Genomic DNA, 16,113 nt, shown 5'->3' on the forward strand with positions numbered 1-16,113 from the left:
CTCAAAATGCTAAGGACAAAAGGATTGGGTCAAGCTCAAAGCTCAAGACTCTTCATTTTCTATTTTAGTGATCCAAGATCACATTGAGTCTATAGGAAAAGCCAATATTATCAAGGAGGGATGAGATGTTGCTTAATGGCTTGCTTGCCCAAAATGCTTAGTGATATGCTCCAAAGCCCTCAACTACTTTCTCACATCCACATATGACCTAAACCATAAGTCAAACTCGACCCCACCGATTCTTTCTATCCGACGCCACCGAGTTCAGATGTCATAGCCACTACCACAAACCCTAGGCAAATCGGTCTCACCGATAGGGATCTCGGTCTCACCGAGAAGGGGTTGTAATCTCTCTGTTTCCCTTTCGTAACATTTCGGTCAAACCGAGATGAGAGATCGTTGTGACACTCCAAAATTTTTCATTGTGGTTTTGTTTTCAGCAAAAATCTTTCTTGGATTTAGTTTCTCCTGAGAGGAAAAACCTTTTGGTTTTGGGGCTTTTATTTGGTTTTGATCCTTTCTAAATTTTACCATGTCTCCTATGGTAAAATTTTCTCAAAAACCACTCATTCCACTTTGGTTCAACCCAAACATTCTGTCCAAGCTAATAAAATCCATTTATGGATTTTATTCCAATTTTTTCTCCTCCCAAAATAATTCTGTCTTTTCTTTTAAGCCTAGGTGATTTGCAAAGCAAGTACCCTAATGCTTTTGAGTTTTGACCTCAACTCAACACCCTTGGATAGTCCTTTGTACCCACAACCCAGAACCATCTTGATCCACTCTTCTCCTGTTCAAATATTTCAAAATTCACTCACTGCAAGTTTGGACCAGATTTGCCAAATTTGGTGAAATTCATATCTACACCTCTCCAAAAATTCTACAAATATTCAGGCAGCCTCTAGATGCAATGAGAGGCCCCTCCACCAAAAACCAGCTCAAGGAAAAATCCCTACGCACTAGAATCATTCTGTCGAACACCTTGCATGCACTAGTACTGTTCACTTTCAGAAAATTCAGAAGTTCAGTGTCGATCTCCGTCAGTAACTTCAGTCACGAGTCCACAGTGCCCTTGGCACGTTGCTCGCAGCCTATCCCTCTTGTCCGGAGCTTCACACGAGCGCTTGGCGCGTTCCTGGCATCGGTGGCGCCCTGGCCCGCCTGCGCCAGCGTGTCTTGCGGCGACTGTATCACCGTAGCGGCCGACAGGGAGCAGAACGGCGGCATAATGTCGTTCGGTGCCGCCCAAACCCCCTGGTGGCTCCGCGTGGCCGTTTCCTCGCCAGCGCACGCATGCAACACCGTCGCTGTGGCGCGGCACGCGCAGAGCGCGCTCCCTGCCGCCGACGGGCCCGCGCCGCCCTGTTCCGTCGAGCTCCCCCTAAACAACCCAATCCCGGCGCGGTTAGCATCAAAACGGAACCAGGGAACACCCACGACGACACTCAACCTATGAACCGTCCCGTGCAACCACTGCGCCGCCATAATCACCTCGCCGGAGAACCCCGTTCTCGGCAACCGCCTCGGGGCGGCTATATATAGCACCCCGAGCTTGCTCTCACCTCCGCACGATTCCACCATCTCACCAGACCCCGCCCGGCCACTGAACGAGCCTCCAGGGGCCTTTCCTCCTCGACTCTGGCCACCTCCGTCCTCCTCGGGCTCCGGCATCATTCTCTCCGGTGAGAACCCCTCCGCCGCCCTACTTTCGACCATAGCCTCGTACCACCTCTAGTAAGATAACCCCCACCTCAATTTTGACCTCGCAGCTCTCTCCGGCGAGATCCACGACCACCCTAACCGCCGTCCACCGGAGCAAGCGTCACCGCCGACGTGGTACTCGCTGGCGACCACCACCACCTCCCACAGACGCGGAATGGCACACTGATCACGAAGGTACACCCCGATCACCTTACCTCGCCGTGGATCGCCGCCGGCAACCACCGAACCTCTCGGCGCCGTCGCGCTCTGTTTTCCCTCGTTTGAAAATTCAAACCTGACGGGTGGAGCCCGCCTGTCAGTCTCTCAGCCGTTTTTTTAAATGAAACGTTATCTGGACTTTTCCGCAGAGCCCCCTGGAAGTTTTTTGTTTCATTACAGATGAGTCCTTGGGTTAAAACCCTTATAACTTTTTAACAAAAAGGAATTTTTGAGTGGTTCTTTTTCTGTCCTCTTCAAAATTTTGCCTAGTTTTTTTATCATATTTATTTGAAAATTATTTGGAACACTTTTATGTACACTTTTATACCGTAGATACCAGAGAAGGTGACGGAGCTGCAAACTTCGCACAGCTAGACTCCGACTACTCCGAACCAGGCAAGCATGTTTGAACTCTTGATATGATGAGTGTTGTTGCATGTTTGCATTGTAGCATGGTCATGGCATGTTTAGGAACATCACTTTAAATATTATGTTTCATGCACATAATCCGAAAGTAAGTTTCGGAAAGCATTATGTTGTTGGATACATATTTGCATAGCCATGTGTTGGCATGAGGATGGGTAAGATGGCAGTGTTGTGACATGCCAGGCTTAGGCCAGTCCTTTTGACAGCAGTGTCAACATGATCAAATCATATTCCCTTCATTTCCTTCCTGTGCTGCCACATGTTTTCCGCAAGGGATATGGCATAGTAAGTTGCAACCGTTTTCCTGGTACACACCAAGTAGAGAGGTCGGGATGAGGGTTCCATGGCCCTGGATTAAAGCCCGTCATCCGGTCAGGGGGCATGGGTGTTTCCGGTTGGGACCGAGAGGCGGGCACCCCTTAGAGCGCGCGCATAGAAATTTGATCCCATGCTATTCGAGGTTGTGGCCTCCCCATCTCAAAGTTTTTGTTGGACGTTGTCCAGGGTGATTCCTGGCATCGTGAGGTGAAATGGGTGTGTACTAGCTAAATGTGTTTCTACTGAAATACCGTAAACGGAACTAGTCCTTCATGACTACGGAAATCCGTTGGCTGTGGTCAGTTCATCCAAACTCTGCAGAGTCTCAAATCCTTCAATTATCTTGTACTTTGTTCAAGTACTATATTCATCTTATCTTGTCAGGTATCAGCCTCAGTGACAAAACTCCGGTGGGATTTATGTGTGATCAATCCGGTTAAAAGATTATTCTTGTGGATGGACTAATCTTGTTATTCACATTCATTACAAGCCCTGTCTGCGATGTCGCTCAGACGTCCGACGGTGGCATACCTGTTATTTATTTTTGTTATAGGCCCTGTCTGTGATGTCGCTCAGACGTCCGACGGAGGCATATCTGTTATTTACATTTGTTGCAAGTCCTGTCTGTGATGTCGCTCAGACGTCCGACGGTGGCATTTCTTTTACAGCCCTTTATGTGATGTCGCTCAGACGTCCGACTGTGGCATTTCTTTTACAGCCCTTTATGTGATGTCGCTCAGACATCCGACTGTGGCATTTCTTTTACAACCCTTTATGTGATGTCGCTCAGACGTCTGACTGTGGCAATTCTTTTAAAGCCCTGTCTGTGATGTCGCTCAGACGTCCGACTGTGGTATTTCTTTTAAAGCCCTTTATGTGATGTCGCTCAGACGTCGGACTGTGCCATTTCTTTTACAGCCCTTTATGTGATGTCGCTCAGACGTCCGACTATGGTATTTCTTTTTAAAGCCCTTTATGTGATGTCGCCCAAACGTCCGACTGTGGCATTTCTTTTAAGCCCTCTATGTGATGTCGCTCAAACGTCCGACTGTGGCATTTCTTTTAAGCCCTTTATGTGGTGTCGCTCAGACGCCTGACTGTGGCATTTCTTTTAAAATCCCTTTATGTGGTGTCGCTTAGACGCCCGACTGCGGCATGCATTTTATTTATTTACCTTTCGAGGCGTCGCTCCAGACACCCGATCGGTTTTTTTATTATTTATTTTATTTATCAAGTCCGGCAAATCTTACCATTGTTATATGAGCATCATTCTTTATTCACGACGCATTCATGCATTCATTGATTATATCTTTTGTCCTAACTGTCTTGCGAGTACTTTCAAAGTACTCACCTGGCTTGTTGATTTGGCCAGATGTTGATGAAGGCGATCTCATGGATGAAGAGTTTGATAGCGAGTCCGACGCCTAGAGGAGTGCCAGTCAGTCCCGTGCAATCCTGTCTTGGTCATTGTATTATCCGCTTCGGCAACCAGAAATAAATTCATCGAGCCTCACCTCGACGCTCGATGTGCTACCAGTAGAAGTCAAGTTATCCACCACCACTTTTCCTCGAGCTAGTAGCAGGCCACCCCACCCCTGTGTCATAACCGCCCTTATGTAAGATGTTGGCGAGTTTGTAATAAATTGTTGAGCAGCCTCAGCTCAACCCTGTAATATATTTGATGCCACTGGTTCTCTGTTTATCAAGCGTTATCTACCAGAAAGGATGACTTTTCCTATACTGGGATTAAAAGATCGGTTTTATCAATAATCATTTTATTGAAAAACCGGTCGTGACAATCGGTCCCACCGAGATTACAATGCAAACTCTCTGTTTCCTTTTCGTAACATTTCGGTCTTACTGAGATGAGCGAATCGGTCCCATCGAGTTTGCCTGACCAACCCTCTGTGTGTCCATTACCAAAATCGGTCTCACCGAGTTTGTGCAATCGGTCTCACCGAGATTACGTTATGCCCTAACCCTAATCATATCGGTCCTACCGAGTTGCATGTCGGTCCCACCGAAAATCCTAACAGTCACATCACTTGCTGAATCGGTCCGACCGAGTTTCTCTATTCGGTCCCACCGAGATTGGTAAGTTGTGCGTAACAGTTAGATTTTGTGTGGAGGCTATATATACCCCTCCACCCACTCTTCATTCATGGAGAGAGCCATCAGAATGTACCTACACTTCCAACATACATTTTCTGAGAGAGAACCACCTACACTTGTGTTGAGGCCAAGATATTCCATTCCTACCATATGAATATTGATCTCTAGCCTTCCCCAAGTTGTTTTCCCCTCAAATCTTCTTTCCACCAAATCCAAATCCTGTGAGAGAGAGTTGAGTGTTGGGGAGACTATCATTTGAAGCACAAGAGCAAGGAGTTCATCATCAACACACCATTTGTTACTTCTTGGAGAGTGGTGTCTCCTAGATTGGCTAGGTGTCACTTGGGAGGCACCGTCAAGATTGTGGAGTTGAACCAAGGAGTTTGTGAGGGCAAGGAGATCGCCTACTTTGTGAAGATCTACCCCTAGTGAGGCAAGTCCTTTGTGGGCGACGGCCATGGTGGGATAGACAAGGTTGCTTCTTCGTGGACCCTTCGTGGGTGGAGCCCTCCGTGGACTCGCACAGCCGTTACCCTTCGTGGGTTGAAGTCTCCATCAACGTGGATGTACGATAGCACCACCTATCGGAACCACGAAAAAAACATCCGTGTCTCCTATTGCGTTTGCACTCTCCAAACCCTTCCCTTTACATTCTTGCAAATTGCAGGCTTTACTTTCCGCTGCTCATATACTCTTTGCATGCTTGCTTGAATTGTGTTAAGATTGCTTGTACCGTGCTAAAGTTGCTAAAATCTACCAAGAACTAAAATGGGGAAAAGGCTAGATTTTTATTTAGTCAAGTAGTCTAATCACCCCCTCTAGACATACTTTCGATCCTACAGCGCCCTAGGGGGGGGCGCCCTGCACCCTCGTGGACAGGGTCTGGGCTCCCCCGATACTGATTCTTTCACCAGTATTTTTTATTAATTCCAAAAAGTTTCTCCGTGGATTTTCAGGTCATTCCGAGAACTTTTATTTCTGCACAAAAATAACACCATGGCAGTTCTGCTGAAAACAGCGTCAGTCCGGGTTAGTTCCATTCAAATCATGCAAGTTAGAGTCCAAAACAAGGGCAAAAGTGTTTGGAAAACTAGATACGTTGGAGCGTATCATGTGCTGTCACCGCTGTTGAACCACGCTGGATCAGACACGTTAAAACGAGCTCAGAAAATGGCTTAGTGTTCTTTGCCACTGTTAGAATTTTAGTTTAGTGTGGAATGTCACAAATCATCGTATAGTGGCGGTTTTTCGCTAATCGTCGGAAGTGGTGGTTCTGTGCATTTAACTCGGTGATCGGTCTGCATGCAACCCGTGCCATCGTGGGATGTCACCCCTAACGAGCTCATCCAATTCACCACCTCCATGCACCTTTCGAATCAATGTAAACATTGCAATCAGTGGAGACGGTTTCTTTTGATGAAAGGCAGGCAGTGCAGCTTTCATTGATTAGAGAAGAGAGTTACATAGTACAAAAACAGAGCGAGAGGCTATAAGTACAGGCCAAGGTAAAGCAATAGACAACATAGGCAGCTTAAAAAGTCACACTGGAACTCAGTCAAGTCCTCGCGGTCTCTGGCTTAAGTTTTTGAGGAGGCTCCTTCATGCATTTCTCCAGACCTCAACTTGTTCCCTGGTCCATCCGATAGTAATCTCCGGGGCCATAGCTAGATTATTGAATGTTCTGTGGTTCCTCTCCTTCCATATCATCCACCAAATAGGAGTCACACACGAGTTCCATGTACGGGCCTGCATCTTATTCAGAGTGGTGACGGTTTCACTGTCTACCTCGGGCATTACTCTCCTACAAGAATTCCCAACCCCGTCGACAATGGCAGGAACAGTTAAACTGTACCTTTTTTGTAGCTCCATGTATACTGTATCTTGTGTAGCTCCATGTATATAGGATCTGTAACGCCCCTAGCCTGCGTGCCTATTCTCTCGGGTGCCACTCTCCCTCCCACCTGTATATTAGGCAACACTCTATAAAAGATTGAGATCAAGGACATAACAATTCTCTCCAACTTGGTATCAGTCCCTAGGAACCACTACAAGAAATATGTCAACTAGTGACCTTCTGTCAGTGACCCTGAAAGAATTGGTCATAGATCTATGACCATTTCAGACCAATTGGTCAAAAGCTGTTCGAGGGGCTCCAAACCCTAAACCATTGCGACCATTTTGGTCAGAAAGGTCGTAATTTCCTTACACGAAAAGGTCATAAAGCAAACAACGCTAGTCCGCTGCCTTATTTCTAGTTGTTAACAACCAATATAGATGGTCATAGCCTTGTAAATTGTGGTGGGTTGCAATGACTAGGCGCCACCTCATCAGTTTTGCCTATGTGTCATGTCCATGTGGCAGTTTTTGCCCTAGGTTGTGAAGCAACCTATATTTCTGTCATTCCCAAAATTCCCAAAAAAAATCTCATAAATTCTTTGGGTCATATCTTCGTCAAATATGTAAAAACATTCCTTGCCTAGTTCAAAAATAATTCGAAAATATTCATTTTCCTATTCTGTTCACAGGAGCACTTTGTGAAGGAAGTACCACTTTGGCATCTCCAAATGGTATCCATTTTCTACAGTGCTTTCCTATGCCCAAATAACCATGCTCCACCAAATGCCAGCTCAATCCATTCATTATTTTGAGCCCAGCTTCAACATTCCTATTTATGTCCAGTGTGGTAGTTTGTAAAGCAAGTACCATGTAGGCTCCTCCTTTTGAGGTGAAAATTTGTGAAGACGGTCTTCTTAGTAACTGATCATCCTCAGCCAAAACTCACGCCCATTAGCCATGTGCATTTCCCGTACCGCAAATCAAACACTTGGCTGCTTATTCATGTTTGAGCATCGATCGATCTCCTCGTGAGAATCTTATGTTGTGATTTTCTTCCTAGCACCTACCTGGGGAGTGCCCAACCTACTAGACATGCCTAGGCCGCCCAGAACACATGGTAACGCCACGGTCACGCGGTGACCACGCGGCGGGCATGCGAGCTTACGCGCTCTAGAGTTGGGGCCCTCGGCCACCGTCCAAACCTCGATGTCTCGCCATCAAATCGTGTATTTCTGATTAAATAGATACTTATTTACTTATAAATGATTTTTGGAAAAAATAAAGAGCAAACTATGAGGTAGCTACAGTTCAAATTTGACCCGCTTCCATCTGAATCGACAGGAATTTGTCTTTTTCACCAGAGGTGGATCAAAAAATTTGACACCCAACCATTTTGTCAATTGTGCATTATATATGTCCTAGTATTTTATAAAATTGATTAGGTCCAATTTTGCAACAATTATTTGGTAGTTCCTTCACAAAAAAACCTCCTTTTGGGCACTCAGAAAATGAAAAATCAATTTTCCGTGCAAAGGAAATGGAAACTTCCTTAGGCAACATTGTTTGGAATTCCAAGATGCACCCTCGTGCACAATATGAGATCATTTGAACAAACTATGCCATGAATGTGGCGATAAGATTGATCATTTGGCTTGAAAGCCATGAATCTTCACGCGTGATAGCTCATTTCTGACAACACTTTTTTAAAATAATTTCCATATTACAAGTTTATTATTTTTCCTGGAAACTTGGTCACATATAATGACACAATGCGAAGGTTTTCCAATTTTTGATTTTTTTTAAATTTTTTATGCCCGTTTAAAAATGCGGTCAAAACGTTGGGCTTGACCGTTCCTAGCTAGTGGTTGAATCTTGGAATTTTTTTTGGTGTTTCTCTGATTAAATAGATACTTATGTACCTAGAAATTATTTTTGGAAAAAATAAAGAGCAAACTATGAGGCAGCTACAGTTCAAATTTGACCCGCTTCCAACTGAATCGGCGGGAATTTGTCTTTTTCACCAGAGGTGGATCAAAACTTTTTACACCCAACCATTTTGTCAATTGTGCATTATATATGGCCTAGTATTTTATAAAATTGATTAGGTCCAATTTTGCAACAATTATTTGGTAGTTCCTTCACAAAAAAACCTCCTTTTGGGCACTCGGAAAATGAAAAATGAAATTTCCGTGCAAAGGAAATGGAAACTTCCTTAGGCAACATTGTTTGGAATTCCAAGATGCACCCTCGTGCACAATATGAGATCATTTGAACAAACTATTCCAGGAATGTGGCCATAAGATTGATCATTTGGCTTGAAACCCATCAATCTTCACGCGTGATAGCTCATTTCTGAGAACACTTTTTAAAAATAATTTCTGTATTACAAGTTTATTATTTTGCCTGGAAACTTGGTCACATATAATGACACAATGCGAAGGTTTTCCAATTTTTTGATTTTTTTGAATTTTTTATGCCCGTTTCAAAATGCGGTCAAAACGGCGGGCTTGACCGTTCCTAGCTAGTGGTTGAATCTTGGATTTTTTTTGGTGTTTCTATGATTAAATAGATACTTATGTACCTAGAAATGATTTTTGGAAAAAATAAACAGCAAACTATGAGGCAGCTACAGTTCAAATTTGACCCGCTTCCAACTGAATCGGCGGGAATTTGTCTTTTTCACCAGAGGTGGATCAAAACTTTTTAAACCCAACCATTTGGTTAATTTTGCATTAAATATGGCCTAGTACTTTAGAAAAATGATTTGGTCCAATTTTGCAACAATTATTTGGGAGGTCCTTCACAAAAAAACCTCCTTTTGGGCACTCAAAAAATGGAAAATGGTTTTTCCGTGCAAAGAAAATGAAAACTCCCTTAGGCAACATTGTTTGGAATTCCAATATGCACCCTTGTGCACAATATGAGATCATTTGAACAAACTATGCCATGAATGTGGCCATAAGATTGATCATTTGGCTTGAAAGCCATGAATCTTCACGCGTGATAGCTCATTTCTGAGAACACTTTTTTAAAATAATTTCCTTATTACAAGTTTATTATTTTTCCTGGAAACTTGGTCATATATAATGACACAATGCGAAGGTTTTCCAATTTTTTGATTTTTTTTGAATTTTTAATGCCCGTTTCAAAATGCGGTTAAAACGGCGGGAATGACCGTTCCTATCTAGTGGTTGAATCTTGGAATTTTTTTGGTGTTTCTATGATTAAATAGATACTTATGTACCTATAAATGATTTTTTGTAAAAATAAAGAGCAAACTATGAGGTAGCTGCAGTTCAAATTTGATCCGCTTCCAACTGAATCGGCGAAAATTTGTCTTTTTCACCAGAGGTGGATCAAAACTTTTTACACCCAACCATTTGGTCAATTTGTGCATTAAATATGGGCTAGTATTTTAGAAAAAGGATTTGGTACAATTTTGCAATAATTATTTGGTAGGTTCTTCACAAAAAAAACCTCATTTGGGGCACTAAAAAAAATGGAAAATGAATTTTCTGTGTAAAGAAAATGAAAACTCTCTTAGACAACATTGTTTGGAATTCGAAGATGCACCTCGTGCAAATATTTTATAGCTTCTTCACAAAAAAAATTCATTTTGGACACTCAAAACATAAAAATTAAAATGGTGACATGATTTTACACTTTATTTTTATTTGACCACGACCAATTTTGAATGGTCATAACGTCCAATACTAAATGGTCATAACATTATACACGTGTACTGCGTTCTGATTGGGACATAGCCATCTCACGCGGATCATGCATCAAGCACCGTTGGGTGCTCGTGGATCCAACGGTAGCCCTCGCCCGCCCCCCCCCCCCAACCCTCTCACCCACCTAGCCCTAACACTTCTCAAAAAAACCTAGCCCCCACTTCCCCACCTCCACCTTCTCTCCCTCTCTGGATCCACCGCCGCCGCACACCACTCCTCCTTCTGGATCCCCCGCCGCCGCCCCCAACCTCACTCTCCCCCAACCCCGGTCGCCGGCAACCGCTCCCCTCCCCTTCTCTCCCACGACCGCGGTCGGAACCGTGCTCGTCCCTTCCAGATCGCAACCGCCACCTCCTCCCTTCCAGATCAAGGCTGCCACCTCCCTCCGGCCGAGCTCCCCGCCATCCGTGGCCTCCCCCATGCGCTTCCCAGATCTGTCTCGATCCGCCTCCCCCTCGACTCGAGACGCCTCCACCCACAACCTCCTGCCTCCTCCCTCTCACTCGTCCGCCCGCCCGCACGCGCCCGACCGTCCTCTCCCCCACGACGAGCGCCACGCCAAGGAGCGGGGAGGGCAGCCAGGCAGCCAGAATGCCCGCGCCAATTAGGGTGCCACCACCCCATGGTGGCCCCGACCCCGCACCCCACGGCGACCGAAGACAATGGCGAGGAAGGGCCCGGTCCCCTGATGAATCCTCCTTCCTGCACTATCGGGCGCGCACGCCTCCTCGCCCGCATGCCTCGATCCCATCGACCCAACGCCCAGGCCCAGCGCTCGCCGCCGCCATGGTCTTAGCCGTGGGGACGGATCTGGGGAAGATCGTGGGTGTGTTCTACTAGGCCGAGGACGGGGAGCACAGCCGCCGCCTCCTCGCGCAGCTCGATGCCATGCAAGGTCCGCCTCTCTCTCCTCCTCCTGGTCTCTCTCTGTTGCTTGGTTCGATTTTGCTGATGCGGTTTCCTTCCCCCCTCCCTAATGCATGCGCGCAGGTGCACAGCCTAGTAGGAGACCACGGCTGCGTCTGCTTCTTCCGTTGTTGTGTGGTCGACGACGACGACGTGGCCGTGCGGTCGGGGCCCTTTGAAGCCGCTCGCCCGGGCCGTGCCGTGCCGTGCCGGAGGAGGAGTCCAGATCCGGGCCTCACCAAGATAAATCGCCGCTGGAACTCGGGGGGACAAGATGGACGTGCTCCCTCCTTTCGATTCTTCCTTGTGCTACTCAGGGGCGCTCAGTCCGACTCTGCAGACGTAGGTGAGCCACTACCTTCCCCTCCTTTGTTTTTGCCAGTGCTCCTTGTGTCCATGCCCGGCCATTGAGCCCTGCCCTGTTAGTTTATATGCTGGCGCTGACCTTGGAAATTTCTGTGATTTGGGGCTCTAGTGATGGTCTGCTCCGTGTCACCATTTGACTGGATTTATTTATCCATGAACGGATCTAAGCTAGCTGTGCCATCGGATATCAGGTGCAAATTGGCACCAAGAATAGTGCTTGTTTTTTGTTCAAGTGTCAGTCAACTTAGGAGGTGTTTGGCAAATGCAGTACTCCTAGATGCTAGGATTTGTAGTAGAGTTATGTACTCATCTCTTGTATCCCTGGCCGCATAGAATCAATCAGTGTATGATTGATCGCTCCAATGATCGATTAATCGATCCAAGCCTCGTTAGTTTTTTTCTAGTACATCTACCATGAATTCAACTTTGATGCTAGGCTAGACGTCTCTGGTATGCATGTATAGTGCCATGTCTCTTTATATTTGTATAAGTTGAATCTAGCAGTAACATGTGAGTAACATTTGCGCTGGTGTATGCATTTACCTCTAAGGAATTAAGTGCCATCACCTGCTCGCCCATTGAAGATCCCTGCGAGAGCTTGAGAGAATCCACGCCCTAGTTATCTGTCAGTATCGCATGAATGCAGATTTGTTTAGTCTTGGGTGTGCATTGCTGTTCTTATCTCTGTACTTTGTGTTTGCTATATTCAGATTTGTACACACAGTTTTTACTGTAAAAAAATCTGTAGTTATTGAAGATTGCACCTGTAAATCTAGATCTACTTGGATCCTGGTGGCTTCTTTTCCAAGCAATATCCTGTGCTTATTAGTTGCAAGCTGTATTGGTTTGCTCACATGTCCTTTTCCCTGCTGCCTCGATTAGGATGATTACCTTAGTTTTTTTATGCTATTTTATATAGCATCAGAACAACCTAGTATTCTAAGGATGCCTCACTTTGAAAGGTATTCCATCACCAGGAGGACTCTGCATCATATATGATATTGATTAGTTAGATGGACTCTGCATCATCCTAGAACACAATCTGTTAGTGGTATGTATGCATTAGAAACACAATCTGTCTGTATGTAATCTAACTTGCAGTGTGTGTGTGGCATGCAGGGAGGTGGTGATCAGGTGAACAACATATGCTTTGAAGACCTCTGGCACAATGGCAGTGTGCAATCAACGTCCTGTTGCATTCTACGTTGCATTCTACTAGTACTGTTTGTCGTCTTGTGTCAGCGTCTCATTATCGTGTACAAACTTAATGAGTAATTAGGAGTCGTTTGTGTTTGATTTCAGTTCATAATTTTGTGATATGCTCTTGATCTTGTTCTGTTCCATACTAGGGAGCTTCTTCTCCTCTCATGTTGTTGCTGTCGATTTGGTACTAGCTAGAATGATTCCTTGAGCTTGATGATGACAGATTGTACTAGCTAGTATGGGTATCACAGTACACACATACCTCATTGTTGTCCATGGATCTTGTTCTTTGCTGCCAGCATTGGCTGGTTGTAGTTGTTTCGGCAGATCACATCACATTCACATGGGCGCATGTGCAGCACTGACACTAGTTGTACACACATAATGTTGGCTGGTTATCCACACATAATGTTGACTGGCTGTAGTAGTTATTGATTGGTTGTACACACATAATAATGGCTGTTATGTATTGATTTTAGTATAAAAAATGGCTCAAACCTAAAGTACTTAAAATAGATTGGCGTTCCTTTCTTGTTTGTTTTGATACCCATATACCCATAAATCAGGGGGAAATTATAGCCTGGATAGGTGTTTTCTTTTGTGAAGTTAGTGGATGTTGATCAAGTCCCCCTTTCCGCTGTATGAAACATTTCTCCTGTTGTACTTAAAAAGCTTTCCGCTGATGGCAGGAAGAAGGAGACTATTCACAAGAAGATGGCAGAAATAAGCAGGCTGATTCGATTTGATCCTCAAGGTAGCCCTTCCCTTCCCCTTCTCTCTTCGATTCGATCCGATCTATGCACAAAATTCACTAGTTTGGATGCATCATAGAACTTGTGGTGATGTTGTTTATATTGCAGCAAGCAAAAATACAAGTGTTGCGCTTGTTAAGTGTTTGTTACGGTGAAATCGAAACATTTATTGAATAGTAGGATGGCTGACTTGCTATGATTCTCTCTTGTTGCTATGTTTGTCTTTTTCATATCCAAATCATGTTTATTCCTTGTCGGTGTTCTTTTTTATTCTGGTATAAGATGAACCAGCTCATTATTTGTTTGGTGGTTGGTTTGCATACATGTTCTTTTTCTGCAGAAATATGTTGTGGTTCCTTGCAGAGTAAATATGCTGTTAGATTTACTTTTATTTTGTTCCTAATCATTTTTTTTCTATAACGTGCAGATGCTAGCCTTTCATGTTTCTTCACGAGCATCAAGACAAAGAAGTTGGAAGAAGCATAGTCCTAGCTCATTGGAGCTAGTTCTGGGAGTAATGAAACCCTTTAGGCTGATCCTATTTGTATATGTGTGATGTAGCAGAACACTTGTAGGGCTCATGTGATACTCATGTGATAGACTGTACACTTGTAGAGCTGTTATCTAATTGTAAACTTGATGCTGATCAAATTTGTATGTATGTTATATGATATAGCAGATTGCTTCTTGCTGTTATTTGAAGTATTGCGTCGGTTTTCTGTATTGGTATATTGAAATATGAAGAACATGACCTTGATAGAACAAAGAAAAACAAAGGCTACAACCCAAAAACAAAGGTGCATAAAAAAAGAAAAAAATGGCTACAACCCAAAAATTAAAAGGCTATAATGTTGGGCCTGGCCCATGTAGCTGACCAAAATTATAGGGAAAAAATATATAAAAGGCTGAATTGTTGGGCTCGGCCCATCTAAAACACCTAACCGGACCGGGCTGAATCTTGTCAGTGACCTTTTAAATTGGTCGTAATTTTTCCACGTCAGATGGCCACGTTGGATCCGACGTGGCCTGGGCAGACAGCCAGTGACCAAAACAAAAGGTCATGGGTTCAACGACCTTTTGTTTTGGTCGTAAACGTCTATGACCTTCTCACAGAGAAGGTCGCTATAGTCAATTAATGACACCCAGCTTTTGACCTTATGTTTTTGGTCACAAAAAGGTCACAAATGAAAAACAATGACCTTTCAATGACCAATAGTGGAGGTCACTAGTTGACATATTTCTTGTAGTGAACTACCATGTCCGACACCCACTCCTCCTCCTCCGTTGCCATGGGCTCCACCACTTCGCTGGGCACCAACTCCTCGACGGCGCCGGCCGCCGACACCTCTCAGGCTACTTCCTCTGCCACCGCCCCGCCGTTCATCTTCGGCACGAACCCTACCCTTCTTAGTGGTAGCACCAATGCCGCCGGCTCTCACTTTGCTCCCCTCTTCGCCTCCTCCTCCCTAGCGCCGCCGATGCCCACTCCTTGCACCACAATCTTCCAGGACCACATCACAAACCATATCAAGTTTCTCCTCAACCGTGTCGATCACAACTACCACAAGTGGAAATCTTTCTTTCTCATGGTGCTCCTCCGCTACGGTGTCACCTTCCTCATCGAACACCCTCCTCCTCCCAATGCCACCGCCCAATATCTCAAATTCGATGCCCATGTTGTCCTATGGATCTACGCCACTCTTGTGGATCCTATGGTGGACCACGTCGTCGGTGCCACTTCCACCTATGCCCTCTGTAAGAAGATCAAAGACTACTTCCTCGCCAACCGCGTTGCTCGCTTCATGATCCTCAACCGGCAGTATCGGAATCTCAAGCAAGGTGACCTGTCAGTCGCTGAGTATGCACAGCGCATGAAACATCTCACCGATGCCATCGCTGATATCGAGCACGCCATCACCAAGGTCGATCTCACCACCCAGTTCCTCCACGGCCTTGACAAGCGCCTCGAAACTATCCGCGTCGTCCTCAGCGATCAGGAGCGCCCCTTCGACACCGTCCTCTCCCGCGTCCTCCTCATCGAGGAATCCCAGGCTCAGCGCGCCGCTGAGGAGAGCGCCATGGTGTTCGCTCTCTCCGGCGGTGACCACGGCCAGAGCAGCGGCTCTGACTCGGGTACGCGCGGCCCGGGCGATCGCGGCGACCGCACTGGCGAGCACCTCCCCAACCGCTCCCAGGGTCATCCTCACGAGCAGCAAACGCCCAACCCTGGCCATAGCCGCGGTGATCGCGCCTCCGTTGGCGGTGACTATGGCCGCGGGCGCGGGCGCGTCCATGGCCGTGGACATGGCGACAACGGTGGTCGGGGCCCGCTTTCTTAGTTCCTGCTGCCCCCCTTCACCGGCTACTTCACGGCTTACGGCATGGCGCTTCCCTCTCCACGATCGGGTTGGGTGCCCTCAAACGCCGCTGGCGTCCTCGGTCCACGCCCCAGCTCACACGCTCAAGCCTACCCAGTGTATCAGGCCGCTCCTCCTCCTCCACCAGTGGTGTACTAGCAGCAGCCGCCATCTTGGAACATC

The sequence above is a fragment of the Triticum aestivum genome, chromosome 3B, assembly GCF_018294505.1.
Source record: "Triticum aestivum cultivar Chinese Spring chromosome 3B, IWGSC CS RefSeq v2.1, whole genome shotgun sequence".
Classification (NCBI taxonomy): Eukaryota; Viridiplantae; Streptophyta; class Magnoliopsida; order Poales; family Poaceae; genus Triticum; species Triticum aestivum.